A 14,473-nucleotide genomic window follows, 5' to 3' on the forward strand; every position below is an offset into this window, starting at 1 on the left:
AGCCTTTTGCATTTATATCTGCAGCCAGTAAACAGATCTTGTCCTGCCATAGTCTTATCTTCTAGAGTAGACAGTTATTAAAGTGATCATAGGCTGAAAAATGTAATTCCTGCAGCCACATTCACCAATAGAATATTGATTACGCAGAAAATGCATGAAACACATCCTGTCTCAGTAATAATGATAATTATTATTATTATTATGATATATCATATAAGAATAATTTTTAACCTCATAACGTGCACTGGCACTGGTTTTCGCCGAACATATAATATACCGTTCGAAAGATCTATTTGCCACAGTTTGAATGCCACCTCACTCGACCAATTCCATGCCTCGGTTCTCGAGTTACATGATGATATGTCAGGCGAGCGTCTTATTACAGGCCGCACGTCATGATGACCACTCCGGACTATATACGCTTCAGAACTGACCAATCACCGCTGATGGCGAAAGTAACCCAAAGACACTTTACAATAAAACAAAAAAAATAGAAAAAGAAAGGAGAACAGGAGGTGAGTGATGTGCTGGAGAGTGGGGGTGTAGTGCTGGAGAGTGGTGGTGAGGTGCTGGAGAGTGGGGGTGAGGTGCTGGGAGAGTGGGGGTGAGGTGCTGGAGAGTGGGGGTGAGGTGCTGGAGAGTGGAAGTGAGGTGCTGGAGAGTGGGGGTGAGATACTGGAGAGTGGTGGTGGTGATGTGCTGGAGGATGAGGTGATGTGCTGGAGGGTTTGGTGTGTGTGAGTAGCCTGGCAGTAAGGAATTAAATACACAGTATACATATAACAGGGAAATCTTAAATTCAATCTTAACTCATCCACGGCCACTAGCTTTCGCCATCTGCACTGTTTGGCGCCAGCGTTAACCTGTTAACACATTGGGCGCCGGGCATTGTGCCCATCATTGTACCCAGTCTGCCAGCATGTTAACCCTATGGAGATGTTTACCTTCTTTGCAGGGCTATAACTTTTTAAATTGTATTGCTATATTGACATTACTATGGCCCATTCAACATCGATTATCTATCATTCCGGATGTGGGAACGTTATATTTTTTCATTCATACATTGTTGTGTTAATACCTTCAAGAATATAAGTATGTTTTTAAGCTTTTTTGCTGTAATTCCAAAAACGCTAGTTATAGGCCCTGACGCATATGATAGATTATTGATTGGCGTTTCTTTCCTATACACGCTATATTAAAAAATTCAAATGTATATGATCGGTATACATTATGCTTCATCATGCGTGAAGGAAAGGGGGGGGGGTCGTTTATAATTCCTTGATAGTCAGTAACGGCTTTATTTAGTATGGGTTGATATATTGATCAGACTGATTGCAAACAAGGAAATGGACAATCGGGCTGAAAATAACGTTAGTGTCCTCTTACCGTTTGCCGATGAGACTGGAGGACAAATATCCCAATTATTTGACGCCGATCTCCTAGATCCATTTCCGGTTTGTATGGCGGAATAAACGCCGAAATCATATCGATTATTGTGTTTCGAAAGCGATCCAAATGCACTCGAGTGTTTGTCTGGAGTCCCGTAACAAGTTATGACTGCCGGAGGGATTTCCTTGATGCACCGACCGCCACTTCCGGTTTGACGTGAGTGTAACTCGCCCGACCATCCACCAGGCGGCGGTATTGAGGCGTTGCAATCTCAGACAGGGTGCCGCTGCAGTCCGGAGGGAGGCTGGATGAATTATGGCATGGCGGGCAATAACGACTTACGCCGTTTATGGCGCACAATGTGTTAAGCTGTAGCACTATTTTCAGAAATTTCACCTAAAGGTACATGCCTAAGTAAATGGAAGATTGCTCCACTTCTACAAGGTCAATTTGCATGTTCTTGGTATCTATGAACATCTAGGGACCTGGCGGTATGTATTCCCAGTGTCAGAAATATTGTGTCTGTTACTAGGCTTGAGTAAATTGTAATGAAAAAAAGGAGAATATAAATGATGATATTTTTTTGCATCTGTGCCGGTGAATAACACCATTGTTGTGAAGGGCCAGATTAAACCGAATATATATATTTATTTATATATATATATTTAATTGTATTTGTATATTCTCTAATATTCCCTGATATCCCTTGTATATTCCTTGTACAATATGCATTGAATATCCATTCTAGCCTACTGAACATCCCATAATAGTCTCCATTCTACTATTGGTCGAGACCTTGGTGCCAGGCTGCCATACCCCTCAGACCCAGTTCAAACGTACCGCTCCACATGTACGAACAAGTCCTAGTTCCGCGTAGGAATCTGGCTACCGCACCACTAATGGGACTATTTGTTCATAGTGCGTATATATACTGCGCTACTAAAGTAGGACTTCCTTTTCAGTCCAGTTTCTTACCCTCCAATAGAGTCACAGACGTAAAGCCTCCCCGCGACGCCACGTGTGGGAGTAAGGCCAAGTTCGCCTACCATCGATATTGAGACATCGTGTATATTAATATTTGAATAGTCATATTTGGCACTATATCGTCGAGTTGGACGTAGTCTATTAAGCTAATAATAGTCTGTTAATATATAGTGCTTCGTGCGGTGAGAATACTACCGTAGTCAGTACCCCATCGTTTCGGGCAGAGAACTGGCTGCTTACCCAGGGTGGTTGACCCCATGTGAAGCTGCACCCGAGGAGCCCCAGAGCCGACGAGCGAGTGGACCTGTATACCGGATTATTCTACCGACGACAGCCCGCCTTCCCAGGCACGGATTATGCTTTGTATACTTTGATTATTCCATGGATAAAGACCCCCGACACTGCCGTGTGTTGGAACCCCCCCCCCCTGGAGAGGACGCAAGGTGAGGAGACGCTCTGCAAGACGAGGTCGCTTCACGTCTCTCCCCCGTGGACCGGAGAGAGCCGGCCCACAAAGAGTCCACCTGCTTTCATCTGTGGTCCAAGGATCGACGGCGCATTGAACGGCACTACAGTGGGTTCACCTGGGATACCCTTGGCCGGACGAGGCAGCCGGATTCTACCCCCCCCCCCCCTCCTACTCCTGTCGGCTTACAAGCGACCGGATTAACCCCCCTCTAGTGTATCTAGTATATAATCATTAAAGTATCATTGCTGTTATTCCTTAACTATTCCAGGTCGTATATTTACCACCTGCGCCTTCAGAGATTGGACATTCTCTATTGATATACCGACGAATACTCTTTGCCATAAAAGTGCATACTATTTCAATTCATAAATGTAATTAAGTGATTAAGTGCTTGTTCTACACACCATCGCTGTGTAGAAATAAAGACCGGTTTCGACTTCGTACATTTGTGTTGGATCCGTTTCATCTACGTGAGAGTGTTTATGATAATATATTTATGCCGTGTACTGGGTGGCCGAATATTAAGTACAAAGGTAGTGGTAGTAAGTATCATATCTAGTAATACAGTCAGGGAATTGTACCCCTCAGTTACAACCATGTTACAATTTATTTTTTATTTTTTACCAAATCTTTTTTTATTTTCAATTTTCAAACACGAAACAACACAACTCACAACACAATAATAACAATAATACATAAAAGACATCCAAGAACATAAACGAGCACAACAATGATTAGACAATAAAGTTGTCACAAAGTAAAAGTATAAAAAAGTGCTTACCGAGCCCCCTCCACCTCCAGCATCGGCAACCGCGAGCCACAATCCCGGAGGACCCACAGCCCGGCCCCCCCGCGAGCCAAAGCACCACGCCTCTTTAGTGCCTCGACCCGCAGAGACCCCAAACCGTGGCCCCCCCCCCAACCAGAGCCCACGATCACCAAACCCAGATCAGAAGGGGGTCAGAAAATATACATAGGATCAGCATTGAATGAAAAATAATAAATAAAACGAAAATACAAAAACACCATTACCACCAACATACATGAATATTCGCTCGTTCTCCCCCCCCCCCCCCCCCCCCCCTCTCGCCCCAGGACCCCAACGTGAGACATCCACATAATACCCCATTCAGTACTCAATTTCCAGAGTCAAATGCATTCTTTTAGTTTTTCCACCACAGCCAACCAGACCGCTATATTGGCTTCATTAACACCTATGACACGTGCAGTGGAAATAAGATAAGATATTCCTTTATTGATCCCCTTGGGGAAATTCCAGTGACACACACATACAACATAAATCTCCAGATAAATAACATCAAGATAGGTGAGAATCCATACCTTCGGACATAGCTTATCTGGTTGTATCCAGCGTGAGGCAATCAGCTTTTTGGCAGCCGTCAGACCAGCCAAAATTATTCTATTTACATGTACAGAGGTCGGCAATTGAGAAACATCATTTAACAATAAAACAGAAGGCAAGGCCGGTATGGTTAAAGAGAAAATCTCTGATAACTGAGTGGTAACACTTTCCCAGAAGATCTCAACAGGAGGGCACTCCCAGTACATGTGCATATATGTTCCAACGGCACCGTTTGGACACAAGGTACATCGAGAGTCAGGCCTGAGACCCATTAGGTTCAATCGCCTGGGGGTCAAATAAGTCCTATGAACAAAATTTTGATGAATCTGTTGGTGATCTGGGTTGCGTGATGATAGTCTAATCTTTTCCCAGACTGCATCCCAATCAAAATCTATATCCAACTCCAATATCCTTTCTCCAAATCGTATCTAAGGGTAGGTCTTTATATGAGGACGTAAGTAAGTGCCGATAAAAGTCAGAGACGAAGCCTCTCGATGTCTCCCTGTCATAAAAGAATTTGTGAAACCGGTGTCGCTCTAGTGGAGCGTCCCATGGGACTCCATGAGCCTTCAGAGCTGCCCTCATTTGTAAATAAAATAAAAAGGAGCTTCTGGGGAGATCAAATCCGTTGGATAGGTCCTGAAAAGACCGGATACCCGAGTCATTGAAAATATCCCCTAATGTATGTATGCCTTTCCCTTCCCATCTAGGATATCTAATGGGTTGTTGTCCAATAAGGAGCAAATTGTTATTGAATAGTGGGGAATGCGTGTGCCATTTATGGCGGTTAGTGCGTGCTTCCTGGGTGTCACGCCAAATCTGGATCACATGTGTGATCAGAGGGCCAAATCGTAATTTGCATTGCTTAATTAAAATGTTGGTATACACGACATCTTGAAGTCTATGTGGGGACACCATCTCCTCCTCCAATGGGCGCCAGGACACAGCCGCTTGAGTGTCAAACCAAGTGATAAGAGGTTTCAGAGAGTAAGCTTGAACATAATACTTGAAGTCTGGAAATGCCAAACCCCGTCTAGTTTACTACACCAAGCCATGGCTCCGGCTGACCATATAGAACAGGGATCAAAGGAAAATATCCACAAAGGATCAAAACCTGAGTATACTCTGGTTTTTGGCGTTCAACGCATGGCGAGATGGCTCTGAAAGAGTTAAGCCAAGAATCACAAAGCAACAGTTGTTATTGGAGGATACATAAAAGAGGGCAGGGTTGAGATAGGTCAATTGTAATTATGACCAATTAGCCGACTTCTTCCCCGCTCATTCACACCCACAGCAACCTGGGTGGAGGCATTCCTGGGGTCCTTCCATCAGCTACAAAACATATGTTCACATCCTATCTTAACACATTCCCGCCCGACCACGGAGATGTCCGTGTTTCGGCGCCATGCTTAAAGGGCCGGCAAGGTTGTTTTGGCTTTTATTCCATTTTAATAACCTACTCAATGTCACCGAGCGGCACTGCAGATTTACCCCACTCTTCGAAAAATGTGCAAAGACGTATTAGCAGCTTTGCAGCCAGGAACAGCACATGGCCTGCGTGTTTTGCTCATATTATTTACGTTAGGCTAAGTCACTGCACTTCTTTGGTCTGCTCTAGGTAGATTGTGGGCGGGCATTGGCTCCAACCACAGAGCCAATCGGATCACTATCCGCTCCATCCTCGCCTCGTTACGTCACGATGCGAGTCAAATCAGAATTACCTAATTAACTGGAGTAGGAAATGGTCTGACCTGAATGAGAGCAATCCACAGACACACCGCTCCATCCTCGCCTCGTTACGTCACGATGCGAGTCAAATCAGAATTACCTAATTAACTGGAGTAGGAAATGGTCTGACCTGAATGAGAGCAATCCACAGACACATTGATACTAACTCCTATTACTATAATACAATGCTAGACACTGAAAAAAGCCATTTATAATGCATGTCACCTTTAAATAGATTTAAAGTGATTTTAAGCCGGTTGTCCAAATAGAAGTCAATGCTAGACGGTCGCCCCACATGGACTTTTGACACTTCAGATAGCAGAAAAATTACCAATAACTCAAATGTTTGGAGGAGTTAGAGTGGGTCTGTATATGGGGAAGGTATTAGAGACACATGTTATCTTTTTATGAATTTTAATGTTTTTTTTAAGGTAAAAAATTCTGTTGGACAGAAAAAAATAAGCGTCACGTCATTGAACCATATATACTGTATGTGTATAGTATGTGTATATATATATCAGGGCTCGAAATTAACATTTTTACTTGGTAGCACTGGTGCTCCCAACTTCAAAAAGTTGGGAGCACCAGCAAAGATTTAGGAGCACCCACCAAAATGTAAGGAGCACCAACAATATATATGTAATATATTTTTTATTGATAAAAAAAACGACAATATAACAGTACTGTAATGCAGTAAAACAGTGAAAGTAGCCTTAAACTATAGTATAGTGTAGACCTAGTAGTGTAGCTAGTGTATGTATGACATTTTGAGGGTACGATAACCTTGGTAAAAAATACCACGGTTTCACGGTATTCGGTACATAAAAAAATCCCCCCTTGAACAAAACGTGCACAATAAGCTTTTCTGTAAGTGTTATTTATGAATGTGTGAAGACTGTCTGTATTACACACAGAGGGAACTGTCTGACCACTTTCAAACTAAGTACAGAATATAAAATACTTCCAAATAAACGTTCATGACTACTTGCAAAGATGTATGTTATATAGCCTAGTACTATTCTTACTGGATTAACCTTTGGATTCATCTTTTGTGGTGGCTCAACATAATTCACACACAGAACTATGTGTTGGGGATAAGGGTTCCGCACGGACCATATTGTTTGTTACATTGCTGTCGGCAAACTAGCTCAGTGTTTCAACAGAGTGTTGACGTTGAGTTGATGTTAGATGCTAGCTGGCTACCCGAATCCACAACAGCCAGGCAGCCAACCGTACAAAATACAGTCTCAGCCAATCACATCGATTTGTACAGTTAGTTAGCTCCCCTCCATTGTAACCTTGTTCGCAGTTTTGTCTCCTCCGTGAGCACAACAGCTAGCTAACGTTAGCCACAGCTGCAAGAACTAACGCCAATGATGTTATGAGCTATCAGTAGCTAGCCAGCTAGATAACGTTAGACAACGCCTTGTATTAAACTAAAGTGAATAGTTTCCTGGGCCATTGTTTAATGCTTCAGTGATGTTAAAAGAGGAGCTGCACGCTTGCTATCTCCGGTGCGAATGAGATGGGTCTGTGAGGGGGAGGGGCAACGAGGACACTGCAAGCAGCGTGTGTGTGCGTCAACAAGAGAAAAAACAAAACAATTATGTTTTGAGGTCGCACAGATACAATTTCGGTCGCAATTTCGAGCCATACATATATACACACATGTACATATATATGCAAAACTAGTAAGCACATAAGGACGTTGTATTGCATTTACATATATTGTATAAATAATAGGGATGTCCGATATTATCTGCCGACCGATATTATCGGCCGATATCGGCAGTAAAATGTGATATCGGAAAATATCGGTATCGGTTTAAAAAAAGAAAAAAACAATAACAATATTTGTTATATATATATCCAGTGAAATGATTAGTTACCTGAAATTATTCCGTTTTTTGGGGTGGGAAACCCTGCATATATCGGTATCGGTTGATATCGGTTGATATCGGTATCGGAAATTAAGAGTTGGACAATATCGGAATATCGGTATCGGTAAAAAAGCCAATATCGAGCATCCCTAATAAATAATATATGTTTACTTCATCTCATGTTATGCTTTGGAGTGGTAGATGGCCGTTTCCATCATGATGACAATTAATCAGAAGAAGATTATAGCGATTGTGGACAGCGACTCCTACAGGTCGGTTTGGTGACGCCTGTACAGCAGAGTCAGGAAGTATCGGGGGCAGCGTGAGCCTCCCACGCGTTACTCCTCGCCACTGAGAGTCCACGCTGTCTGGTGAAAAGATGCGACAGGCTGCCTCCTCGTGTACCAGAGGGGACATGTGATGCAAGGCTTCTATCCTCACTACAGCCGACCAGTGGGAGGCATAGTCTAGTGATAGTTATTTTAGTTCATTAATGCTAATATCATATACTGTATAAGCTCCTCTGGTCATAAACTGGATTCTTAGTTGAAGGAAAGACGAATGTTCAGCTGGAGACCTAAGCCCACCTAAGATGGACGAACAATTCTGCCAAACCCAGTGAAAAAGATGAGCAGAGTTCTTTCTTGAAAAACGACGGTCTGATCAAATCAAATTGAGACGGAGTCAGGATAAACAGGCAATTCTGCCAAAAAGGTTTAGTCAAGTCTGAATCTGAATTCACACACGAAAAGCCACAGAACAGATCTGGACTTCACAGCATGGATCCTTCACGCAGGAAGGGCCAGTTGCAAAATGAAGTCCAGAGTACTCGTTTACCCACATATTTATACATATTCGTTGTCATTCCTCGTACTGTGGTTTGATAATTGATGGCAGGGCGTAAATTAGCACACAGTACCTCATATGGGTATCAAGGTGCGGTCTATGTGTTAGATCAAGAAATGGGAGAGTACCATTGTTAGAGTTATCGTTTGGATGGTCCTGGGTTTACGTGTCAGGTAGTCACATTGGTAGAATTATTGTTAGGTCGTTCTGAGGAAGAAAGTGCTATATCATAAGATTCTGTCATGCGGTGGGCTGTCAGACCAGAGATGAGATAATAAGGTGGTTCAAAGAGATGGTCAAAAATGAGCGCAGAGATGTGGATTAAGCTAGTTGATTATTTATAGTAGTGTTATTAAAGTAAGAGAGATCTCTCTTACTTTGAAGCGCAGATCAGGGAAAGCCATATTAGGCCCAATATGAAGAGATTAAGAGCTGTCGTGTGTGTACATGTGAGAGCGAGGGCAAGGGGTTATGTGTCACTAGGAGAATAGTTTATAGTTAGGTGTTTCAAAAGACAGAAGACACTATATCAGTCCGAGAGCAGAGAGAAAGATGAGAGACGAGGTGAAAGATTTAAGCGAGTAGCTTAGGCCGAAGGTGAACTTCAGGCCGAGAGCAAGGGCAATGTGGGATCATGTGTCAGGGAATAGTTATAGTTATTTGTTTCCAAAGACAGAAGACACTATATCAGTGGGGGATGTCATAAGAGCGCAAGCAGAGAGCACGCGTGTGGAGGCAGAGAGCAGAGGAGAATAGGCAAAAGCACAGAGCGTGCGCGTGTGTGTGCATGAGTGGCGAGTGTAAACCGCACGCAGCCCCATATGGAGTCAGAGAGCAGAGGAGAATAGGCAAAAGCACAGAGCGTGCGCGTGTGTGCATGAGTGGCAAGTGTGTTTGTGTGTGTAAGCTAGGTCAAAGAAAGAAACTCATTAATTGGGCTTAAATGTGGGTGGAGAATGCGGGCAAATAGGGAAAATATTCCAATAATCCCCCTTTTGACACTAACAATAGTGTCAACAAAATACAAGACTGAAGACTGTGCCCATACCAACCACCAACCATCAAACACACCTCACCTACCATACTGCCCTACATGCATCACACACTACATACGCTAGCCTATACATTGCATTACTAACAATACACTATCCTATGCATCTATTTACTAACAACACATCATCATTGTCAATTCAATCATTCTATTCATTAACAGCCCCACCAATACATAGCCAAACCAACCATAACCCACTGAACCACGGAAACACAGGCATGTGTATATTTCTTACAGGTCCTAATGAGTTAATGGGGTACCCCCAAGCCCCTGTATAAACTTTTAGGTAGGTCTGGCAAGCAGGTCCGGAAATGGAAAGAAGATCCTGATTATGTATATGTAGTAAAACTCACAAAACCACACATTGTCCTATATCAGTATCTCGCACTATGTGTCAGGCGTGTTCACTTTGCATACCCCTACAGCCATCAGCAAGCGTTTTTTAATGCACATTAGCACAGCACAGTTCTAAATCTATAGAGTATATTCTTTTTTTTTATCCACTTTTTCTCCCATTTTCTATATTTTCTCCCATCCCAATTTCGTATCATCCAATTCAACCCTCCCCTGTCACGAACGCTGTTTCTTGCCTCCCACAACCCGGCTGCAATGTGGACTAAGTCATACATAGCACAAGTCCCCTCCGGTACTTGAGGTAACAGCAGTCGCATCTTTTCACCTGCGCAGCTCGATCTCTCAGTGGCGAGGAGTAACGCGTGGGAGGCTCACGCTGCCCCCGACACTTCCTGATTCTACTGCGCAGGCGCACCAACCGACCTGTAGGAGTCGCTGTCCACAACGCCCGATCCCCACCCATCAGTTTCCCACCCCCTAATACGGCCAATGTGTATTAGTATGAACGACCAGCTAAACTGAAAGCAATGTGGAGCGCTGGGCTCGAACAGGCGAGCCCAGCGTCTCCGCATTCGTGGCGAGCGCCTTGCCCACTACACCACGTAGCCGCCCCCTATAGAGTATATTCTAATGTTAAGGCTATTCCCAGGAGTATATTCCAGCGTCCAAGCTGGGTGGTCGATGGTCCTGCAGAGGAGAGAAGAAAGACAAAACAAACACACATCCTTTCCCTATCCTCTCAATCCTATCACTACATCATAGAGACATGCCGTCGGCTCCCCCATGTCATCATCCGTCCCCTCGCACTCGGACACGTCATCCACCGAGACGAACGCTTCCATCATGTCCATCGAGACGACTGCATCCATTATGCCAGTAGAGTCCGGTGTCCCATACAGGAGGGACCTCAGATGGACAGTAGAGTCTGGCGTCTCAGACAGGAGGGACCTCAGATGGACAGTAGAGTCCGGTGTCTCAGACAGGAGGGACCTCAGATGGGCAGGGGGAGACGGACCGGAGGGGGAGAGAGTGGAGGGCCGTCCGGCGTATCCACCAAGGGCTCCACGCAGGGTGGTGCCTCGAGCACGGGTCCCATAGTCACATAGGAGGCGTCGCCGTCATCCTCCAACCTGCCCACACCATCCATCCCATCCCCTCCAAACACTCTTTTATCCACACATCCATCATACTCTCCATTCACACTCATCTGGTATTCGGGAGACTTGGAAAATTTGGTGTTAATAGATGTTTCAATTACTTTTTCACAGAGTCTCCTGATACACGGAATACAGCAGCATCCACATAGAATAAACAGTCCCATGGTCGCTACGAGGGTTACCATTACTGACACTATCAACCAGAGGTGTGGACTCGAGTCACATGACTTGGACTCGAGTCAGACTCGAGTCACGAATTTGATGACTTTGGACTTGACTTGACCAAATAAAAAAAGACTCTGACTTCGACTTTGACTTTATCACCAATGACTTGTGACTTCACTTGGACTTGAGCCTATTGACTTGAGAAGACTTGATACATTCCCCCATGCCCAACGATTAAAAATTATGTTATTAAATGTGCCGTGAATTAATAAATTTCCAGCGAATACACTTCATTCGCGCAGCCGGCTTCTCGGCTCCAGTGTCACCTGCGGAGATAGTGGGCGTGTTTTGTTTACCTTCCAGTGTAGACTGTCATGGCGGCCCCCTGTAATCGAGTTTTTACACATGGATATCCTCACTATTTGTCTTTTGGACCGGTGGTCGTCTGTTTATTAAGATCGAATGGACCATGGGTAAACTTCCAGACATCGGATGATTGTGGATTCGGGTATCGAAACGTTTTTCTAAAGTTTTGAGAGTACGGATTTCTTTGTTGCTGAATGTGGACCCGGGAACACGTTGTTTGGGTAAGTCAGTTATGTTATGGAAGTATGGGTATGGAAGATGAACGTATGAGGGTCAGGATATCTTTTCTTCGAATGCGGGATGTTAATAATAATATAATTGTCCGAGTTATGAATGCCGGGAATGTATGTTTGGTAAACCTTTCCAGTTCAACTGTGTGTGCGTATTGGCTTCGGTGATTCGGTACAGGGGTTTAATGGCTTAAACTGGGTTTTGATTATCAGTTAATCGATGCAGATTCAATTTTGTGCGTCTGTGTATGTGTATACTGTCATGAGTTTGAGTCACATTGGTCTAATTTAAGCCTCCGTTATACGTTCCGTATGACTCGTTTCATATCTGTGTATATCTAATGTGCGCGCTGTGCAGTCTGTTTACATTGGCAACATGAACGATGAATGAACACGGGTCGCTAAGGAATTTAACTTGCTTACGTAGAAACAATGCAAGCTAACGAGACCTTTCATTATAGCGTCTTGTTATGACTAAGATATCAAGTATTTACTCCCGGAAAATCTTTATGTATGGTGATAACGAGTATATTGTTAACTTAGCTCCTGTACTCTGCCGTCTACTCTAAGCCATCCTAGGTTGTCAAAGTGGGCAGGGGTGAGTGAATGAATGAATGAATGAAAACTTTATTTAACAGATTGCAGAATGGGTACAATACAGTACGGCTCAATACACACAATTGTTAAGGGGATGCAGACCAGAGAAAGACCTTTGTCTTGTTTACATCAGGGTCCCCCATTTTCAATTCATATTGACATTTATGACATACTCAACATACATGACATTTATCGCATAGGGAGATACAGGTATTTAGTACTGATACATTTGTGACATATACGGTATTCAAATATACAGTACTGTTACCCATAGATCCTGACAGAGTATATACATATGATGGGGAGGGGACTGTACATTAGGAGGGGGTGGGTGGGTGGGAGAGAAATATACATACGGTGGTGAGGAGACTGTACATTTGGAGGGGGTGGGTGGGTGGGAGAGAAATATACACACGGCGGGGAGAGAATATATACATGCGGTGGGGAGGAGACTGTCTATTAGGAGGGGGTGGGGGTGGGTTCTAGGAGTAAGGTCAAGTAGTAGTCTGACCAGTTTGTTTTGTGATGTTTGTAATCTTGTTTCTAGTGCCTTTGAGGTGCTTTGGTACCATGAGGTGCAAGCATATTCGTAGTACCCTTGAATGAGTGCTCCTGCCAGAGTCTTCAGGGTATTCTTGTTTACCAGAGAGGAGATCCGGTACAAGAATCGAGTTTGTTGGTTGACTTTTTTTATTACATTGGATGCCATTTTGTCACAGGAAAGATTAGCCTCTAGGATGGAACCCAGGTATGTAATGTCATCTTTCCTTGTGACAATATTGTCACCCACTGTAACTGAGAAGCTGTTGGCCTTGCTGAGTTTGTTATTTGATCCGAGAGAGAGAGAGAGAGAGAGAGAGAGAGAGAGAGAGAGAGAGAGAGAGAGAACTCACACACGAATTAGGCCCTACCTAATTCTAATACCTAATAAACTACCTAATATACGAAATGCAGAGATGCCATGTCATTTCAGTACAGATTTTTTATACCCCAAAATTGATAAAGGGTTAAGGTAGACTAGTTAGTTGACCGGGATCTGCTATTATGGATCATGTGCCATAGACTCATTAGACTGTATATACAGGGCAGGCAGACGTTAAATAAATGATTGGTCCAAGTGGGAAGACAATATCTCGGTTATTGTTATCGTACCTTTAAAATGGATATGGTGATCCTTATTCTTTTTTTTCTCAATATACTCCTGAACTGGTTTTCTCAAGCAGCTCTTGCCCAAATGTATCTAGTTGTAAGACTAACCCTGATTCTGAATATTATTACATTTATAGTAATTAGATTATGTTTTGCCAACAAGTTGATACTGAATTTTTTTGGTGAAGCACATATTATGACTTGTTTAGGACTCGAAACTCAAAGGTTCGGACTTGGGACTCGACTTGGGACTTGTCAGTCTTGACTTGGGACTTGACTCGAGACTTGCCTCTCTTGACTTGGGACTTGACTCTGGACTTGAGTACCAAGACTTGAGACTGACTTGTGACTTGCAAAACAATGACTTGGTCCCACCTCTGCTATCAACCCCTTCCACTGACCAAAATGTCTACTCAACCATTCACTAAGGACATTTGTCACTCCAGAATCAGTTGCCATACTTGCAGACAGGGTCCTAAGCCCCATCAGGGCTTCGTTCAATGAATGATCACCATCGTCTACCCCCCCCCCCCTCCTCCCCCTCAGCCAAGATCACTCCCCCTTAGGCCTAAGAGAGAGAGACAACAAGAGAGATTAATGGGGATCGCCCCCTTTGTGCTGAGTCGTCATACCTCTCAGGTTACCTGTTGACCTGTGCCAGTTCTTTCTGGGGCATCCACGAGACCAATGACCAGGCACAGAACACAAAAAACAGTCTCTTGACCCTGGTTCGGGGCGTGGGTAG

The sequence above is a fragment of the Notolepis coatsorum genome (assembly GCF_963971535.1).
Source record: "Notolepis coatsorum genome assembly, chromosome: 20".
Lineage (NCBI taxonomy): Eukaryota > Metazoa > Chordata > Actinopteri > Aulopiformes > Paralepididae > Notolepis > Notolepis coatsorum.